Genomic DNA, 21,871 nt, shown 5'->3' on the forward strand with positions numbered 1-21,871 from the left:
CTTGATTATATTTAAAACCGTCTATTCTAGACACTTTAAAGAAAAAGTTCTACAGAAATGTCGTAGAAGTCGCAAACCATGAATCAATCGCGAGTGTTTAAGAATGATCGAAAAAAAATCAAAGTTATTCAGAAGGTTTTTAAAATCTAAGGATGCGTCAGACTTAACTGCATTTAAAGAATACCGCAATAAGGCGAACGCCTTTATCAAAAACAAAATTACTTAAATCAACAATTCCATGCAGACAACTGCAAAGGGAGTGCAAAACTGTGGAAAAAACTTAACGCTTTGCTTCACAGGACACCGATCTCTCCTGGGGTTACTGAAATTAAAATAGATCGTCGAGCGGTTACAGATTTAGAGCTCGCAGAAAGATTTATTCGATTTCTCACAAACGTTGCACAGCCGACGCAAACAGCACAGACAGCTATAACTGAAGCAATGACAATACACACAAAGAACATCTTTCTTCGACCAACCGATGATCAAGAAATAGTTTCTATTTTTTCCACGCTAAAATAGAGCAGCGCTCGTGACATGGATGGTATTCAGATTTCCCCAATCAAACATGCAATCGATATCATAGTTGCCGTGCTCTCTCACATTTAAAATTTGTCCCTTTCAACAAGCTGTTTCCCAAAACAAATGCAAACGTCCGTTGTCAGCGTGTTATATAAGAAAGGAGACAAGAATGGTCTTACGAACTATCGGCCAATTTCTATAATACCCATACTTTCAAAAGGCTTGGAGAAAATTATTTTTATAAGACTCATGAAATTCATATGAAGTTTGACATATCTCAATCTCAACGTGGTTTTATGAAGGGCAGGTCGACGGAGACTGCTTTACTAGCTCAGAAAGAAATAATCCTTAAATCGTTTGAGAGTAAAGAACGTTGCATTGGTGTTTTCATAGATTTTTCTAAGGCTTTCGACCGTCTCTGTTATCATACTTTGTTGGAAAAGTTACAAGTATATGGTGTTCGCGGCATTCCACTTTCCCTCTTGAAATCTTACTTTAAGTACTGCTCACAATGTGTAAAAATTAAGGATTCATTTTCTTCTCTCCAGGCAATAACCACAGGGGTTTCGCAATGTAGCATTCTAGGACCGCTGCTTTTTAACCTACACATAAATGACATCGTCAAAGTCAGTGACAAACCTAAATACATAATATACGCGGATGACACCAGCATTTTTTTTACAGGTAACGACATGACTGCCATGGCCACACTTATAAACACTACGTTAGAAAGCTTAAACACATGGAGTGAACGAAATTCATTACTCATTATTGCAACAAAAACAAAAGCTGTAGTTTTTCATTTGCGGAGACAGATTTTCTTAGACAATAGATTGCGTATAGGTAGCGCGGCTGTTGAAATTGTAGAAGCCGTTAAAATTTTAGGAGTACTTTTTAATGTCATGAGATCCTCAGATTAACAATCTAATTACCAACCAATCAAAATGTGTGGGCATACTTGTACGAATGCGTTATTTTCTTCCAGTTTCTGTTAAACTAACACTTTATAACAGCTTGTTTTTGTCGCATGTAAATTATTGTCTTTTGGTATGGGCAAGTACGACAGCAACCAACATAAGTAAATTATACAGACTACGAAAAAAAGCGATCAGGTTTATAGCAAATGTCGACTACTATGCACACACTGATGAACTGTTTCAGCGCTATAATATTGTCCCAATTCACAAACTTTACGAGTATTCCCTAGCAATAAGATATAAGCAATCTCTTTTTCATAACAATCGTGCCTTCTTAGATGTCTTCGTACTGGAAACGCATGCTATTCCGTACCCTACTCGTCACCAACAACACTGGAACCTTCCATTCTGCAGAACAAATTTTGGGCGACAAATGTTGTGTCTCAGTGTTCCTTTGTTGGTAAATAAATTACTGGAGGCAAAAGTAATCCCTGAGAAATGCAGTGCACGTGACATTAGGGAAGTGCGTTTATCGTGAAAATCGAGAAAATGGTGGTCCAGGCATTCATGGAACTGTCTATGTAATATATATATATATATATATATATATATATATATATATATATATATTGTAAGGACGAGAAATAAGACACAACGCCTTTGCTGCAGGCCGGCTGTTCTTATTCTGCTTCGTCTTCCTCCTCTTCCTTCCTAGCATGCGAGTCTGTGCCAGAGAGAGTTCCAGTTTCGGTTTTCGTCATTACACTCGGCCATGACTGCTAGCATTGTCGTTGGGCCAAACGACAATGTTCTGGTAGGTAAGGCTAGCTGCAGCAGTTGACAGTGCTTCAGGTGGGCGAGGTTGGCTACATCGTCGTGGTCGGTCTCGACCACGCTGGAAGTTTGTCGAAATTGGCTCCGGCGGCCGACACTGGCTATGTCGTCTGGGTCGTTCACCGTGTCGTGATGGAGACTGGGTCCTGTGCGCGCGCGGAGCTGGCGGTAAAGTTTTTGGTGGGTGGGCTTGACTTTGTCGCCGTGGTCGAACTCGTCCATGATGCAACGTTTCCTGACAACTCGTAGAATGCAGTTCAGGTGGACGGCCCTGACTGTTCCGGCAAGGTCGCAGAGTAACCTGGAAACGCTGGTGTTTGTCCCACCGTCGCTGGTGGACTGAACTGCAGCGGGATGCCCTGCGAGGCAGCCATGATGACGTTTGGGCCATTTCTTGAAATGAGATGGGACGCAGCTCATGGTTGGGCATAAATACCACAGCAGAACTCCCAGACGTAGTCGAGCCGGTGGCTTCTGGCGAACTGTCATGTGCAAACATCGTATGCTGGGAGGAAACAGCAGGAGGGCTGGTCCTCGGCAAGTTCTCGATGGCAGTGGCCTCAGCGTAGCTAGGTATCTGGGCTTTCTCGAAGGAAACGTTCCTTGGTAGCCGAGTGTCTGCGTGGCTGAGCATGATCGTGGTCTGGTAGGGTTCAGTTGTGTCTAATACAATAGGATTGAGTGCCTCGATGTCCTCAGACGACGAGCGCGAGGGCCGTATCTCCGGACGAAGGTCTGGTGGGGGTATTTTCAGGTCGAATACCGATGCAGAGTCCGGGACCTGTAGTGTATGATTCCAGCCACTTCGGTCAGGGTCAGCAGCAGGGAACTCCTGGCAGCATTCCGTTGACGAGCTGCAACGAACGATTGCAGCCTCGAGGCGGGGCGCTGCCTGGGCTCCATCCTCGGCCTCGGGGAAGATCGAGCTGGACTTGCTGGAGTCACAGGAAATCCGTCCGAAAGCGGCAATCAGGGCTGCACTCCATTCTGCCCAGGACTGCTGCCTGACGCCTTCGTACCTGTGCCATGCTGCGGCAGCATCCCGCAGGCGATCTATGGCCATGTCCCACTTCTGCTCTTCAGTCGTTCCGAGAGCGTTGACGGTTGCCACCCATTCCTCGGCGTCGTCCTGGAAGCCGCGAAATTCCGGTAGCGCGAAGGAAATCGGCGATGGCGGGACGGCGGGCAGAACTCCGAAATGTGCCCCCGCCAAGCAGTTCACTTGCTCCGATACCTCCGCGAGAGAACGCCGGAGATTGCGACGGTTCTCGGGCGAGCTTACCTCGAAGTTTTGTGCGGCGGCCGCAGCCAACATGGCATTGAGTGCGCACAATGTTGGCAAGATGGCAGGACATAGCTTGGAACTCGACGCTATGAGGGCGTTGGTCGTGACACGGAGTTGCGCGATGGTATGCTGCAGCTCCGCTGCGCTGTCGTGTGATCCGCACGAAGAGCCAAGGCCCGCCTCTGCGGAGGATACAGTGACTGCGGTATTCGAGGTGGTACAATTCTTGACCAAGGACGCGTGGACGGCGTCCCTTGGAAATCCAGCTGTGGTCGGATTCGTGGACATGGGTTCCAGGGCGCTGGAAGCGTCAACGACGTTCCCAGGCAAGCGGAACCCGTGTGATGAGTTGTGACCTGGTACTGTGGCGTAGATGAAGCGGTCTTGCGCCGCCGGGTAGGCCTCGACGCCGTACACGGTGGGTGCTTGAAGCGCCGACAGGTTGCCAGGTATGGAGGAGGCATGTACGCCATCCCTAGGTGAGAGGGGCCCGTGCGCATGGTTGCCGCGACGTGTCGCGTCCCAGGACAAGTTTCCCGGAACCACAACGGAGGCCTGGACGCCATCCGTCGGTGCTGGGATCGATGCTGGCCGCGACGGACGCCTTGCGGGTCCCATCAGCGAAGAAGCGTGACGGCGAGGAGGCCTTGACGCCGTCCCCGAACGGTGGTGTCAGTAAACAGCTGCCGAGGAGGGCTTGATGCCGTCCTCAAGCGACGCTTACCGCGGCTGCACGTCGGCGGGCGTTCTGGATGACGAAACCGAGACGTAAGCCGTTTTCTTCGTCGACTGCGCCATTGTAAGGACGAGAAATAAGACACAACGCCTTTGCTGCAGGCCGGCTGTTCTTATTCTGCTTCGTCTTCCTCCTCTTCCTTCCTAGCATGCGAGTCTGTGCCAGAGAGAGTTCCAGTTTCGGTTTTCGTCATTACAATATATATATATATATATATATATATAGATGAAATAGATGATCAGAGTTTCTTCCGGCTACCGTAATAAAAGTTATAAACTTCGAGAATAGTGCAGTATAGGAAACAAAACAATAAAATATTTATTTAATCCTAACAGTTTCGGCTGGTGGACCAGCCTTCTTCGGAGGATATAAGTGAAATGATACAAGTTCCCGTAGCAGAGGGTCACCCTCACAGTTTAAAGACCCTCCAAAAAAGAGAGAGAAAAAGACAAGCGGGCGAACGAGGTAGCAACAGACAACAAGAAGCAGAAGAAGGAGAGGAACTAGAAAGGAGCGACGGAGAGCCGCCGGAAACGAGCGGGTAATTCTGGCATTGTTACTTGGTATAGGTAAGACGCGCCGCCAGCGGAGGCGACCAAGAAAAACGGAAAAATGTGGAACATGTTGCTGCTTACTCGCATCCCACACATGGATCGAGTTTAAGTTCACATGGTTCGGCGGCTGGCCCGTGGCATCGGGCCACACACACACACACAAACACACACAAGAAGCATACGACCCGCTCCAGCTTTCGGAATATAATGGCCACGTTGGAAAGCTAATGTGCCCTCTCCCCCTTCCTCCACCTGCCCTCGGGTCGTATGCTTCTTGTGTGTGTTTGTGTGTGTGTGTGTGGCCCGATGCCACGGGCCAGCCGCCGAACCACGTGAACTTAAACTCGATCCATGTGTGGGATGCGAGTAAGCAGCAACATGTTCCACATTTTTCCGTTTTTCTTGGTCGCCTCCGCTGGCGGCGCGTCTTACCTATACCAAGTAACAATGCCAGAATTACCCGCTCGTTTCCGGCGGCTCTCCGTCGCTCCTTTCTAGTTCCTCTCCTTCTTCTGCTTCTTGTTGTCTGTTGCTACCTCGTTCGCCCGCTTGTCTTTTTCTCTCTCTTTTTTGGAGGGTCTTTAAACTGTGAGGGTGACCCTCTGCTACGGGAACTTGTATCATTTCACTTATATCCTCCGAAGAAGGCTGGTCCACCAGCTGAAACTGTTAGGATTAAATAAATATATATATATATATATATATATGTGTGTGTGTGTGTGTGTGTGTGTGCGTGTGTGTGTGTATGTATCTGCATATATGTATGTATATTTATGTGTATGTGCATGTGTGGACACGCAATTTCTGTGCATAGCATTTTCGTCATATATATAGTATTTTGTATTCTGTCATATTTTGCATTGTACTTGGGAATTTGTGCCGAAAGAAACTTTTTACGCATATTAGTCTTTGTATATAGCACTACTGTACGTGCATCTTCCGACTTGTACTGCGCCAAACATCTCATGGCCTATGTTCATCGCCTATATGTTCATGGCCAATGTTTCTTCACCTATGTCCACGTTGCTTGCATGTATTACGGAGGCTCGGGTTCTCCTCAAGTGACAAAACTTTACTTTTCTCCCGAGCATGCCCTCATCCTTGGGATGAAATACAATTGAATTGAATTGAACTGAAAACTAGGCGTTTGAAGATATATTTACACAGCACCAACGCGCAAGCCAAGATGGAGAACAAGAGCTGAGTCCTACACCGAAATCACGTCGTCTTTCTCGGCGCCTACCTAACCGCTTTAGTGGGACATTGCCTCATAACAACATATATATAAGACAGAGAAAGAGAGAGAACTAAAGGTCAAGTGAAAAGCAGGAAGCATGCAAGACTACTATCGAGTTTCTTTTCTTTCTTTTCAAGAGGGCTCAGCCAGATGTTTAACGTGGACATCAGTAGCATGTATATCCTTCGCACCCATAGGTCGGCGAACTCACTCATGGGTCGACTCACTCAGACTCACACCGACTCAGATCGAGCTGTGAGTCTCAGTCTGAGTGAGTGCGGCTGAGTAGTAGTACCATGAGTCAAAGTTCTAGAGAGTTCAGCTGAAGAACCGTTTCGTGAGTACGAGTCAAACAAGTCCAAAGCGCAACATGCATTTTAAATGCAAAGCATTTCTTAGCAAACTTCAGCCACTTTGAACGTATCCACCCAACCCACCCACCCATGCGGCCGTTTCGCTAGTTTCTGATTTACTAAACTTGGTAATACGCAACGTGAATGGAGGACATAGGTTAATGACACATCCAAACATAATAATAAAGACACGCATGCCATGTAATAAGGTGACTGACTACATGCCACACTGGTGATGCACTCGCGGCCGTTTCGCTGGCTTCACTTATGCCAAATTAGGTATTACAAGACGTGAATAGATGACGAAGGTAAGTCAGTGGTGCAAACATGATAATCATCAAGTGCGTGTCATGTAACGACATGACTACATGCCAAGCTGATGATGTGCTCACGGCGGTTTCGCCAGCTTCATATATACGAAGTTTGGTAATACATGACGGGAATGAGTGACGAAAGTATGTGACTGGTGCGAACATGATAATCATGACATGCGTGTCATGTAAGAACAAGACTTCATGCCTCACTCAAGGCACCAATATACTTCGACGGGACCAGAAGCGCGTGCGCACCGGCGTTCGTTTCGTCGCGTCACGACGGCGATGCCACGCCAGACGCCGATCTGCCTGCCAACTCGCAGGCGTGCGTCGCGCTGCGTTGCTTAAACGCATGAGCGTGCGAATGCGGCGGGCGTTTCTGCGTCACGAAGAGAGGCAGACGCAGTGCTGTCTGGGTATCGTCATCGGCGCGAAATCTACTATGTCGCATTTCGCACGGATTGCCGCCTGGCCGCGCCGACGAACGCTGGTCGCACCGGTTACGCCTGGGGTCAGTCAGACTATAGAGTGCTCGCGACGCTAGCGCAGCGTTGCTGTGCCCAGCGTGCACGCGCGTCCACGTTCCGTCGGAGTGTATTGGGCAATTCATAAAGTGCTTGTGGCCGTTTTGCTAGCTCGACATATATCAATTTTATTATCAGGTGACGTGAATAGATGACGAAGGTAAATGACACGTTCAAACATTATGACAAGGAAGTAAGGTACGGCCTAATTTACCTCCGCTTCGTAACGTTGTGCTCAGTTCAAACTAACATATCAACGTTTTTGATTTGTGCTTCGCATATCATAGATTCCCAATGTACGTGGGATGTGCCAATTTTTTTTAATGCGAAGCATTTCTTAGTGAACTTCGGTGACTTTGAGCGCATCTATCTATCTAGCCGCTTACGACATTTAGCTCTCCTGGCAGTTTGCATAATGGTATCGCTACCAAACTTGGAATGACATAAGATTACTGTATGGCGAGCACATTTCACCAGTCGTAACGTGAAAATTGAGACAGGTAGGTCATGAATGTCATGATATACATTTAATAATCCTGGTGCTCTTGTGGTGGTCTCGTTCCATGACATGTTGCAAAACAGGTATGGTATGACATGTTTGCATGGCGAACACGCGACAGATTGATTGATTGATTTGTGGGGTTTAACGTCCCAAAACCACCATATGATTATGAGAGACGCCGTAGTGGAGGGCTCCGGAAATTTTGACCACCTGGGGTTCTTTAACGTGCACCCAAATCTGAGCACACGGGCCTTGACATTCCCACCTCCATCGGAAATGCAGCCGCCGCAGCCGGGATTTGAACCCGCGACCTGCGGGTCAGCAGCCGAGTACCTTAGCCACTAGACCACCGCGGCGGGGCAACACGCGACAGAACCTAACATGGAAATCATGACATGCATGTCATGCAAGTCATAAGTCATGACTACACGCCACGCTCATGATGCGCTCACGGCCATCTCGCCAGCTTCATATATACTAAATTCGGCGTTATGCGATTTCGAATGAATGACAACATCCGGTAACATTATGACGACAAGCCACACTCGTGATGCCCTCACAGCCGTTACGCTCGCCTCACATACACCAAATTTGGTATTAAGGGACGAGAATTGACAATGGGATGTGACTGGTGCAAGCATGATAATCATGTGATGCGTGTCATGTACCAGCTTGACTGCATGCTACGCTCATGATGCACTCACGGCCGTCTCGCTAGCTTCATATGTACCGAATTTAGTTTTAGTGACGTGAATGGACGACATATGTAAATGACATGTCCAAACATGATAATCATGAGTTTCGTGTCATGTAACATTATGACGACAAGCTACACTCATGATGCCCTCGCAGCCGTTACGCTAGCTTCACATACACCAAATTCGGTATTAAGGACGTGAATGGAGGACATATGTAAATGACTTGTCCAAACATGATAATCATGACATGCTTGTCATGTAAAAACCTGACTACATGCCGCACTCATGATGCGCTCGCGTCCGTTTCACTAGATTCATTTATGCCAGATTTGGTATTACGTCACGTGAATGGATGACGAATGTATGTGACTGGTTCAAACATGATAATTATGAGACGCGTGTCACGTAAGAGCATGACTACATGCCACACTCTAGGTGCAAATACACTTAGATGTGACCCGGTGCGCGTGTGCTCCAGCGTTCGTTTCGCCGCGTCATGACGGCGATGCCACGCCAGGCGCCGATCTGCCTGGTATATATTCGCATGCCCAGCGTTCTTTCGTCATGAGCTAGGCAGACGTGGTGCGTTCTTGGTAACGTGGTTTGAGCGAAATGCAGCATGTCCTATTTCCTAAAAAGTTCTTTTCCTAAAAATGTTCTTTTCCTAAAAAAGTCGTTGCCAAGTACACTCGACAGTACGGTTCTTATTCATAATACTCGCCAGTGATCCCGAGCAGTACAAGTACACTACAAGCAAGCTTTAATAAATTGGAAAAGAACCGTGGTTTCCAGCTGAAGGCGTTTCGTCGCCAGGAGTGTCTATCTTTCACCCAAAACCAGAGATGACTCCAACTAGAACTTGGGGCTTTGCCATTTCACGAATCGCTCCTCGCGGACCGGAGGAGGACAGAAACGGGTGCCGTATGAAGACGTAGTACGTGAACCCTGTGATCAAATCATGATACCGTCCGGCATGTGAATACAGCTTTAACAACGGACCACGAGAGAGAGAGAGAGAAAAATAGTGAGGAAATACAGGTAGATCAACCAAGCTTGGCTCAGTTGGCTACCCTTCACTTTAGGTGGCGGGGGGGGGGGATTGGTTGAATTATAGGAAGGACAGAGATAAAAAAAGAAGAGTAAGAAAGATGGATAGTCAGTTGGAGACTACACAGCTGTGCTTTCACAAGCGCTGGTGAAGTCCGGTGCTTCGAAATGTTCTATCCCTTTACGAGGTGCCCTCGTGAAGCTGGACAATTACATTCGAGGAAAAAAAACATGATGTTATCTGTTTCAGATAGTGTAGATATGAGAGAAAAGACGTAAAGTATGAACACATTTGGCAAGCCAGACCGCTTCAATTTCGCTATGCTAAAAAACATTGCCATTACGGTGAAAATGTTTCATACAGTGAACTAGCGAGCCAGCAGCGGTCGCGTAAAATAACTAAGGCGCACTTTGCTTATAAATAAGTCAGGCAATGCTTCAAGCACTTCACAGCTTTCAGAGCATTGAGCTCTCGACATATGTTGAATGCCGTGTACAATGTGAAGGCTCACAGTGCATTGCATTCCGTATAGTCGTCGGCTGCTGACTCCGGTTTGCAAGTGCTAAGGACGTCCCTGATCGTTCTACGTCAGGGGCGTCCGTCAGTACGAGTCATGGTGCCTGTCGCGTCTTGGACGCCTTCGAAGGCGCTTGTCTTCGACGTTGTTGTCCCTACGGGGACTAGTGCCGAGACCGTCGTTGATGCGACGGCCTCAATAGTCGGCCTCTCAGAGGTATACTGCGTGCAGCATCAGGGAGCTCGAAACTTCCAAGTCACCGTTAAGAGCATGGCCTCCATGTCTCTAATCGTCAATGCTGGCTGCCTGGTGATTGGCGGCGAGCGTGTTCAAGTCGTTCCCGTTGGCCCACAAGTGACCAACGTCGCCTGCTTGTTCCTGCCATCGTTCGTCTCAAACGAAGCTCTCGTCCAAGCGTTATTCCCATATGGCAAGGTGCTCACTGTCACCAGTGGTTTGATGAGCGGGCGACGCGGCGTACTCACTGGAACGCGATATGTTCGAATGGAGATGAACGCCGCTAATCCTGTGCCGAACTACCTGCGCATCTCCGGTGACCGTGCTACGTTTGACTACCGTGGTCTCCAGCGTGTATGTCGAAGATGCGGCTCAGGGGACCATCTACGAGCCCAGTGCACAACACCGTATTTTGGTCGCTGTGGTGTGCACGGTCACGTTAGTGAAGGATGTGACCGCCCATGTCGACGCTGCGGGGACGGCCACCCAACTGTGGTTTGCCCTGTCCGCCGCTCTTACTCAGACGCTGCCGCTGGTGCCTTTCCACCACTGACACCGGCAACGGAACCAACTACTGACTCGGGGGACGCAGAGGAGGTCACCGACGCTGTGCTGGCCTCACCCCTACAAGTTCCTTCAAAAGAAGCGCACAACGAAAGCGTGATTGTCGATGCGACGCTTGGCGCGTCGGCCTCCCCGCTGGTGCAGGAACCGTGCGCTTCGAAAGACGCAACGCACTGCCCTGAAAACGGCGTCGGCGTCTCTTCTTTGACGCCACTTGATGTTCAGTGCACAAATGACCCCAGTTATCAGGCTGCTGCTGTTGTATTTGGCCCTACGACCCCTGTTATTTTGGAAAACAGTGGCGAAAACACCATAGCCTCTTCTGTTGCGGCCGCTCCGACCATTTCGACATCGCGTCGTACACGTAAAAATCGCCCACACAAAGGGTGCCTACACCGGACTGCCGAGACGCGGACAGTGCTGCCAGCATCAAGAATGTGGATCCAAGCTTGCCGGCGGCTCAGTCCCTACCTCCTCAGGACACGTCTTCGGAAGACGGCTTCAGCCTGGGACTGGATAGTAGCATTGGACTGTCTAGCCTTGCCGATTTTGACGTTGAAATGGGAGCTCCACGTGAAACAAAGCGAGGGCACACTTCCAGCTCTTGCTCCGATGAACGCAGTAATGGCCGTGGTAAATCCCAACGGTCCAAAAAACCTCGACCCTCTTCTGGAGGGTCGAACAGTGCGTTGTAATTTGGTCGAGCAAGTGTCCCCTGGAAACTTTCCAGGACACCGTCTAGAACTATGCGTCCAGGTTAGTCTTTACTTTTTATTATGGCTACTACACTGCATATTATTTCATTGAACGTTCAGAGTTTTCGCAGTCCGGCAAAGCAGGCTGAAGTGATTAGTGTCGCCCGCGCTGCAAATTGTGATGTTTTGTGCCTCCAGGAAACAAATTTTTTCTCGCTATCCGACGTGCTTGCTTTTAAACGAAGGTTCAACCTAGATTGTTATTTCTCTTTTGATACATCTCGTTTTACGGGAGTAGGTATTATTATTTTTAACCGAGCTCTATTAAGGGATCATCATGCTTTTTACGATGGCGTGGGCAGGGTTTTGGCTTTAGACTGTAACTACTTTTCTTTCAGATTAAGGATACTGTGTGTGTATGGGTCAGCGCAAGCTGGACAGTCTAATGACTTTTTTAGAGACCTGGATGTGTTTTTTCTTGACGGTCGTGATGTCATTTTGATTGGCGACTTCAACTGCGTTCTAAATACGCGAACCGATGTACAAGGTCCTGGCTGGAGCCGGTCTGCTTGGAATTCACGCGAGCTTCGCCGCCTTGTCCACCACTTTTCATTACTAGACGCGCACAATGTAGTGCACGGAAATACCTTTTTTTGGACATGGCGACGTGGACGATCCTCTAGCAGGCTCGACCGGGCTTATATCCCACGAGCGTTAGAGGCGTTTGTCTTTGATTTATGCGTTCCGTCCTTCCCACCTTCTCCTGTGTACGTATATGATCATCGGCCTATTGTCTTGAAGCTCGAAGTTCCATTTTCTTTCTCAGAAAAGCCATGGCGTCTTGATGTTCGCGTCCTGCAGGACGCGCGCTCAAGATCATATTTGTCACGCGCAATACGTGTGTCGCTCACAGCGTCTGGTCCTGAAGATTGGGATGCGCTTAAAACACAGTGGCGCCTGCGCAGCGCAGTAGAGGGGCGTTCGCTTCGTCGACGCGTTTCTGAAAAGCTTGCTGATACTGCGATGAAGTTACGCATTGCTTTGCGCGCCAAGATGCCTTCTCCTCTGATGCGAGCGTGGCAGCGTGAACTGCGTGAACGCTTTCAGCGCTTGACTGCTGCTTCGTCCTTGGCGGCAGCAGCATGGCGCTGTAGACACAACCCATGTGCACATCCCGAGGTGCTGCGCTACGCGAGACATTCCTTTTTTGGGCAATCAGAGCCACCTGTCTCTATGACAGCACAAATACCACCTGCGCAGCGGCTTCCTACGCGTGATCGATCTGTTTTCTTGGCGCATTTTGAAGCAATGTCGTGTTCGGCCATGCGAACTAACTGTGATGAAACACCGCCAATGCTTAGAAGTTTGCCCCGTATTTCTCAAGAAGCTGCAGATTGCCTGCACATCCCTCCGTCGGCTGAAGAGGTAAAGGCGGCACTGAAATCTATGAAACGTGGAATGGCCCCAGGGTCAGACGGTTTACCTGTTGAGTTTTACTTGACATTTTGGGATGAGATTGGTGCTACATTTACCGCGGTAATCCGGCGATGCTACGAGGACGGTGTCTTTCCGTCAAGTTTTCGAGATGAACGCATTGTGCTTATTCCAAAGGGTGATGCTTCCTCTGTTAATCCTGAAGATTGGAGACCTATCACGCTCCTCAACGTTGACTATAAGATATTCGCGGCGGTAGCCGTTCAACGTTTGAGGGGTCTGTTGAACACCCTAATAGGTCCTCACCAGACTTCATCAGTGCTTGGACGAGAAGTACACAGCTTGTCATATACCACACGGGATATCATAGCCTACACTCTGTCACGATCTGCGCGTGGTATCCTTGTGTCTTTGGACCAGGAAAAAGCGTTTGACCGACTAGAGCACGCGTATATCTTTAATGTGCTCACAGCCTTTGCCTTTTCTCATTCGTTTGTGGAAATGATTAAAAATACGTACACTGGTCTGAAAAGCACACTAGTTCTGGATGGTTGGGAAAGTGCTGCCTTTTCCATAACCCGTGGGGACCGTCAGGGATGTCCATTGTCTCCTGTGCTATTTGTCCTCAGCCTTGAGCCTTACTTGCGTGCTCTTGACGCGGATTCACGTGTCCGGGGTTTTGCGCTTCCTGGTAGCAGTGCCGTGAAAGTCACAGCTTTCGCTGATGATATAACCTTGCACCTTTCAGATGAAGATAGCCTTTCACGCAGCCTGCATGTATTTTCCCAGTATGGCGACATTTGAGGTGCAGCGTTGAACATCTCCAAATCCCGGTATTTCTTCATTGGCTCTCCCAACTCCAGGCTTAGCGACGGTGTTCCCATTCAGCCGGCCGCGTCCCTTCGTATTTTAGGTATTTCATACAACCACTACGGCATTTGCGAATCTGTTTGGTTAAACGCTCTCGAGGAAGTAAGACTGAAAATTCAGGATGCACGGGACTTTGACTTCCCACTTCTTGAGCGGAGGTACCTTGCGCAGACTGTATTTTGCGGTCGCATTTGATACCTTTCTCACGTCGTACAACCATCTTTACGTATCCTGCGATCACTGCAGTCTGCTTTGTGTTCCTTTTTTTGGTCAGCCGGCACTGAGTTGGTCTCTCGGGCGGCACTGGGACAGCAGCGTGGTCAAGGAGGCTTTCCTTTCCCTTCAGTGTCCATACGCTGTCGGCTGCTGGCACTGCGTTTACTTTTGCGCCTAGTGCAAGGGGAGGAATCTCCCACACGAACGCTTGCATATTACTTTCTGGGTATTCACCTTCGCCATTTGATGCCTAATGTGCAACTTAACAGGGGGCCACAGTCAATAACACTTCCTGCGTTTTATGCAACAACTGTTGCATTTTTTCGCCATGTCAAGTCGAGCTGTCCTGGCATAGATGTTTTGAACAACCACATAGTTGACACAACTGCTGCTTTGTTGCTTCCGTTGGTCCCGCCAGCCCGCCGTGCTCGCTCTAGACGGGTGTCTTGGAGCTCCTTAACGGCTTCTTTTCTGCCTGGACACCTTCGGGACTTCATGTGGCGCCTGGGATGGGGTGTACTTCCCACTCTCGACCACCTCGAAAGGTGGAGAATAGTGCAGTCAGCAACATGTCCGAACTGCTCCCTTCGGGAAACAAATCAGCATTTTCTGAGGCATTGTATCATTGCTCGCGTTTTTTGGAGAGCCGTACATGCTGGGTTTCACTGCCTCAGAGTAAATCGCTTCGTTTCTTCTGGGCGTTGTTCGCGAGGCCGCTTCGCTTGTCTTCTCATTGTTGCCGGCGCTTTCTGCCTCTGGCGCAACCGCTGCGAGGCGGTTGCAGCGGGCCGCCGCCGCCGCGCGCTCTACCCGATCCTAGAACGATTGTACTCGGAGCTGCTGTCTGTTTTGTCGGAGGAGCTCTTCTTCCTCGGTGAAGAGGAATTTCTTCGGCACTGGTCTTGCCCTTTTGTGTCGGTCTATGACAGACGAGTGAAACTTGTCTTTCGGCCGGCCTGGTATTGGTAGGCTGATCTGTCGATGTGCCGGCAGAAATGGCATGCCAACATGTAAATATGCAAAATGTACATATTTATGTTTTATTTGTCTCTTGTGTACCTTGAAGTCTTTTGTGGTTGTGTTTGTGTGAACCATCGAATGTACACGTTTTTTCAACGTCATCTCATATCCATGTTCATGTAAATGACGTCTGTCTTGTCATCATCGTTAGAATATGTCTAAGACGGAAATGTTCTGTTGAGTGTTATTGACGTTTGTGGCAATAAATTTTTTCTAGACAGTGAAACCTTGGCGTCTTGACATCCGCATTCTGCACGACGCGCGTACACGCTCCAGTTTATCTAGAATCTTGCGCGCCTCTCTTTTGGGATGCGGTCCGGAGGTGTGGGACGCGCTCAAGACGCAGTGGCGTTTACACTACTCAGTAGCAGGGCGGGCCCTTAGACGCCATACGTCCGAAGAACTAGCGGACACTGCCACAAAGCTGCTTATTGCTCTTCGGGTTGATCGACTAACTCCCTTGATGCGCGCATGGCAGCGAGAGTTAAGGGGTCGTTTTCAACGCCTCATTGCAGCTTCGTTATGGACGGCGGCAGCTTGGCGTTGCAGACGTAATCCATGTGCTCACCCTGAGGTTCTACGCTTTGCGAAAAGCACGCTTCTCAACCCGTCGAGTCGACTAGGAACTCCGGCTGCCAGATTATTACACACTGCCTTACCGCCGACACGTGATCAATCAGTTTTCCTAGCTCACTTTGCCAACATGGCTCGTACGACCGTGCATCACATCGCGGTACCACCGAGACAGCCACAATGTTAAGTAGGCTCCCTCAAATTTCAGCTGAAGTAGCTGAACAACTTTGCACAAGTACGTCAGCTGACGAAGTGAAAGAGGCACTGTCTTCCATGAAGCGTGGCTCGGCCCCCGGGCCGGATGGGTTGCCTGTTGAGTTTCATTTAACGTTTTCGGACGACATTGGTGCTCTTTTCACCTCTGTTATTTGCCGTTGTTTCGAGAACTTTGAATTTCCTGATAGCTTTCGCGATGGTCGAATTGTTTTAATACCTAAACATGACCCATCGTCAGTTCGTCCAGAGGAGTGGCGACCAATAACGCTCCTCAACGTTGATTATAAAACTTTCGCGGCAGTTATCACTCGGCGTTTATCACTCGGGTCCTTAATAGGTCATCAGGCGTGCTCTATTCCTGGAAGAGAAATCCACAGTCTCTGCTTTGTTACGCGCGATATAGTTGCGTACACGTTAGCAAGATCAGCTCGGGGACTCTTGGTTTCACTTGACCAGGAAAAGGCATTCGATCGCCTCGAACGTAGCTTTATATTTAGCGTAATGGCAGCATTTGGCTTCTCACAAAACTTCGTCGAGCTTCTCAGAAACGCATACCGAAATATACGCAGCACGTTATTTCTCGATGGTTTAGAGAGTGCGCCATTTCCGGTTACCCTTGGTGTTCGCCAGGGGTGTCCTTTATCCCCTGCACCTTTTGTATTCAGCCTTGAACCATTCCTTCAATCGCTAATCGCTGATCCTTACGTTAGAGGCCTTCCTCTTCCAGGTAGTGGTACCGTGACAGTGACACCATTTGCTGATGACACCACGTTGTATTTGAAGAATGAGGACAGTTTATCCCGTAGCCTACGACTTTTTACTACGCATGGCAGGATTTCAGGTGCTGCGTTAAATTTTTCCAAATGTCGATATTTATTCATTGGTTCACCAGACGCAAGTCTAAGTTCCTTTTTCGGTCTTCAAAAAAGTGACTATTCGCATTCTGGGGCTTGATTATACTTGCTACGGCATATCAGCCTCCTTGTGGAATTCAGTAGTCGAAGATGTAAAATGACACGTCCGGGAAGCACAAGAGTATGATTTACCGATGCTCGAAAGAAGGTATTTAGCACAGGCGGTGTTTTGCGGCCGTGCATGGTATATATCTCATGTTTTACAGCCCCCATTACAAATCACCAGGTCGTTTCAATCCCTCATTGGCTCATTTTTCTGGTCGGGTGGAACAGAGCTGGTTTGCCGAGCAGCTCTTGGGCAACCGAGAAACTGCGGTGGATTCGCATTCCCATCCGTCTCTGTTCGCTGCCGGCTACTTGCCCTACGGTTCTTACTTCGGTTGTTGCATGGTGATCAGTGCCCCGCGCGCGATCTTGCCTGCTATTTCTTGGGTACCAAGTTACGCTATTTACTACCAGATGCACGGCTTAATTCTGCACCGCAAACAGTTCACGTACCTGCATTTTACTCAACGGCAGTAGCATTTTATCGACACGCGCAGCAGGTTTGTCCCGATGTGGACATTCTTGAAAGCCGCATTGTAGATAAAACGGCGGCTCTTCTGCTTCCTCTGGTTCCTTCAGCCCGTCTAGCACGATCGAGACATGTCTCGTGGAGCGCGATAACGGCATCGTTTTTGCCTGGTCACCTCCGTGACTTTATGTGGCGTCTTGGATGGAGAGTACTCCCAACACGGGACAGACTGGAGAGGTGGGGCAAGGTCCCATCTTCCACTTGTCCTAACTGCCCGTTACAGGAGTCTAACCAGCATATGCTGCAGCAATGTGTCATTGCAAAGGTGTTTTGGAAGTCAGTTAACACTAGTTTTCGTGGCCGAGGTGTTGATCGCTTTGTAACATCTCGTCGCTGCTCGCGTATTCGCTTTGCACGCCTTCTAATAGCTGCGGGAGCTTTTTGTTTATGGCGTAATAGGTGCGAAGCTGTTGCGGTAGGTCATCGTCGTCGTGCTCTTTTTCCGATTCTGGAACGCCTCTACTCTGAACTCTTATCGTTTCTGTCGGAGGAATTGTTCTTCCTTGGGGAGGAAGAATTTCTGCGACAATGTTCATGCCGCTTTCTGTCCGTAGTTGACAGACGCGTTCGATCAGTCTTCCACCTGGCCTGATTCCTATACCCAGGTCACCTGTCAATGTCTGATTGGTGCATGTAATCACAATGTGTTTACTATTTTTATGTGTTTGTGTGTGTTCCATATGGGTGTGAGCTCTCCTATATATGCACTTCATTCTAACGCTGTAAGTTATGTAACTTTTATGAATATTGATACCTGTTGTACATATTTTCTAACATCTTCACCAAGTCTTGTAAATTCTGTACATATATCATCATGTACATTGTGCGTATTGTGATTAGTGCATTTACGTAGTGTATGTACAGTTATTAGTACAATGGACTGTGGACATCCTACGGACCTGGACACTTTAGTTTAAATGTGTATTGTTTGTTGTGCTTTGTCTTTTGTTTGTAATTGTACCGGTTATACAGACGCTTGTCTCTTAGGTTTGTTGCGTCCCATGAAAGAATAAACTTTTTCTAAACAGGTCGTTTTCAGTGGAACTTCTCCACCTTTTAGAAGGGACGGCTTTCAGCTCTCCCATAGTGGAGTACCGAGTACTCTAAATCGTTTACCAGTTTTTCTAAACACACGTCGTTTTAAGTGCCACAGCGCAAGCAGTGAGTTTTTTGGTACTGCCAGCTTGCATACGGGACGGCTTTATGCTCTCCCATAGTAGAGTACCTAGTGCACTAAATCGTTAACCACATTTTCTAAACACACAGTACCACAATGATGATCGAGCTGAAACGGCGTTCTGGTCTCCCATAGTAGAGTACATCGTACTCAAACCGTCAGACGGTTGTTCCAAGCATCGAAGAAGTATACTGCGTTCAGCACTCTGGAGGCCGGAACCACAATGTTACCATAGAGAAACTTACTATATGTAAGTATGTTTCTCTATGATGTTACTACAACAGTGAGGCCATGCAGGCCCAAATAGTGGATGCGTCGCAACTCATCATCCCAAAAGAGCGCGGCGCCATCGTACTCCTGGGACCTCAGGTTACCATCCTGTTCTTGCCGGGACGCATCCCCAGTGAAGTCCTCATAGAAGCATTGCCCCCCCCCCCCTACGAGGGGGGGGTGCGGCACATCCGCAAAGGACTGAGAGGGTCGGGCCTGACCATGACGACTGGGAAGAAATACATTCGTATGGAAATGAAGACATGATAACCTGAGCCAAATCGTGTTACCTGTGACTACAAAGTTATACAACGGGTGTGCCATCGAAATGGTGTCAGTGGGAATTTCCGTAGGAACTGCACAGCCCCCATTTATTAAGGTACAGCGTCTATAATCATGACGGGAAAGGCTGTTCGCTGGCGTGCCTCCACGGAGGTGAGCCACATGCCACCGTTGCCTGCACCGTCCGACAGTCATACTCTGAGGTGGTATCCAAGAACTTCTCGGTACTTCAGCCAGGAAAGCTGTCCTAGAGCAAGGCCTAGGTTTTGTCAGTGCTAGCTCCGGTCAAAGGCCAAAAAACTCCCAAGCATTTCCTCGAGGGTGAACATGCATGGTTAAGCACGAATGCACGGGGTGATGCTATGAGGGGGAGTAAAGTTTTAAATGCGAAGTATTTCTTAGCTAACTTCAGTGACTTTGAGCGTATCAATCAATCAATCAATCAATCAATCGGTCCACCCGTCCATCAATCAATCAATCTATCTATCTATTTATCTATGTATTTATCTATCTATATCTATCTATCTATATATATCTATCTGTATCTATCTATATCTATCTATATCTATCTATATCTATCTATATCTATCTATATCTATCTATATCTATCTATATCTATCTATATCTATCTATATCTATCTATATCTATCTATATCTATCTAGCCGCCACCGACTTTAAGTTCTCCTGGCCGTTTCGATAATAATATTGATACCAAACTTCGTATGGCATAACAAGACTGTATGAAGTACACATAACACTAGACGTAACATAAAAATTATGACGTGTATGTCATGAATGTCATGATTTACATTTCATGGTTCTGCAGTGCTTGCTGTGGTTTCTTCCACATGGCATGTTGAAAAACTAGTATGGTATGGTGTGATTGCATGCCGAACGCAAGCGACAGACCCAAACATGAAAATCATGACATGCGTGTCGTGTACAACCTGACTACATGCCACACTCATGACGCACTCGCGGCCGTTTTGTTAGCTTCACCTATGCCAAATTTAGTATTACGTGACTTCAATTGGTGACGAAGATATGTGACTGGTGCAAACATGATAATCATGAGATGCGTGTCATGTGAGAACATGACTACATGCCACAGTCAAGGCACCAATACAATTCGACGAGACGCCGTGCGCGCAATCGCCGGCATTCATTTCGTCGCGTCATGCCGGCCTTGCATGCCACATCAGGCGCCCGTCTTGCCATGTACGCGCAGGTGCGCGCCGCGCTGCGTTGCTTTGACGCATGCGCGTTTCAGCGCGTCCGGCGTCCCTCCGTCTCGAAAAGATGGAGACGCCATAGAGTTTCCTAATATACACTAGAAGAAACTCTGGGGCTAGTGTCTACGGGAGCTGCAATGCACGGCGCTTCGGCAAGCATGGGAATGATTAGTAGTACACACATTTGTCTAATCATCGTACTTTTGACCTGCTTTTGACTCCGTGTGTGTTCGTCTGCCTCGAAGCTGCTTTCTCAAGAAACAAAATACAGCAAATTTTCAGCGGTTGCGCTTCATCACCTTATTATATTAGACTTACCTTTCTAAATCAGTTCAAGAAGTTCAAAAAGGTTGAATCTTTCAAAACAATACTGAAAGACAGCCATAAGCAAAGCGTCAAGCACGATTAGCCTCCCGCAAGTAGGTTGGTTTGTGGGTTTTAACGTCCCAAAACCGCGATATGATTATGAGAGACGCCGTAGTGGAGGGCTCCGAAAGTTTCGACCACCTGGGGTTCTTTAACGTCAACCCAAAATCTGAGCACACGGGCCTACAACGTTTCCGCCTCTATCGAAAATGCAGCCGCCGCCGCCGGGATTCGAAGCCGCGACCTGCGCGTCAGCAGCCGAGTACCTTGGCCACTAGACCACCGCGGCTGGGCACGCTGCCCTCAAGTACGAAAACTAGAAAAATGTGTGTACTACCTATCATTCACATGATCGCTGAACGATCGCAGCGACAGAGCCCCCTCTAGTTAATTTAAGGTAACTATGAGAGAAGCAGTTTTGTCTTGATAACGTATCGATGCGAAATGCAGCATGTCCCATTTCGCGCCGGTTGCCGTCGAGCCGCGCCGACGGACGCTGGTCGCGCCAGTCGCCCCTGGCGTCATACTATATTGCTCCCGTTTTGCTAACCTAGCGTTGCTGTACCCAGCGTGCGCGCGCGTCATCGCTACATTGGAGTATATTTGGCTCTTGATGATGCGCTCACGGCCATTTTGCTAGGTGCACATATACCGAATTTGGTGTTACGTGACGTCATTGGATGACAAAATATATAACTGGTGCAAACATGATAATACTGAAACGCATGTCATGTAGGCACATGCCAACATATTATGCTCATAGCGCGCACGCGGGCGTTTCGCTAGCTTCACATTTACTAAATGCGGTATCACGTGACGTGAATAGGTGACAAAGATAAACGACACATCCAAACATAATAATCATCATACGGAAGTCATGTACGGCCTAATATACCTCCATCTCGTAACGTTGTGCTGATTTTAGAGTCACGTATCAACATTTCTTATTCGTGGTTCGCATATCATTGATTCCCACTGTACGTGAGATCTGCCATTTTTTTAGGGGCGAAGCTTCTTATAGCGGCACCCATTCGTCCCTCGTAGACGTTGTAGTATGTAACCAGTATAATATTTTGACCTCTAAGGTGGTGCCGGTGAGAGATTACTTCTGTGCCTTGTTGAACAATAAATTATAATTCTCAATCTACTTGCCAATAGATGTTAATGGGGAATTAGAGACAGAAGCGTT

Source organism: Rhipicephalus microplus, unplaced genomic scaffold (assembly GCF_043290135.1).
Source record: "Rhipicephalus microplus isolate Deutch F79 unplaced genomic scaffold, USDA_Rmic scaffold_17, whole genome shotgun sequence".
NCBI classification, from domain to species: Eukaryota; Metazoa; Arthropoda; class Arachnida; order Ixodida; family Ixodidae; genus Rhipicephalus; species Rhipicephalus microplus.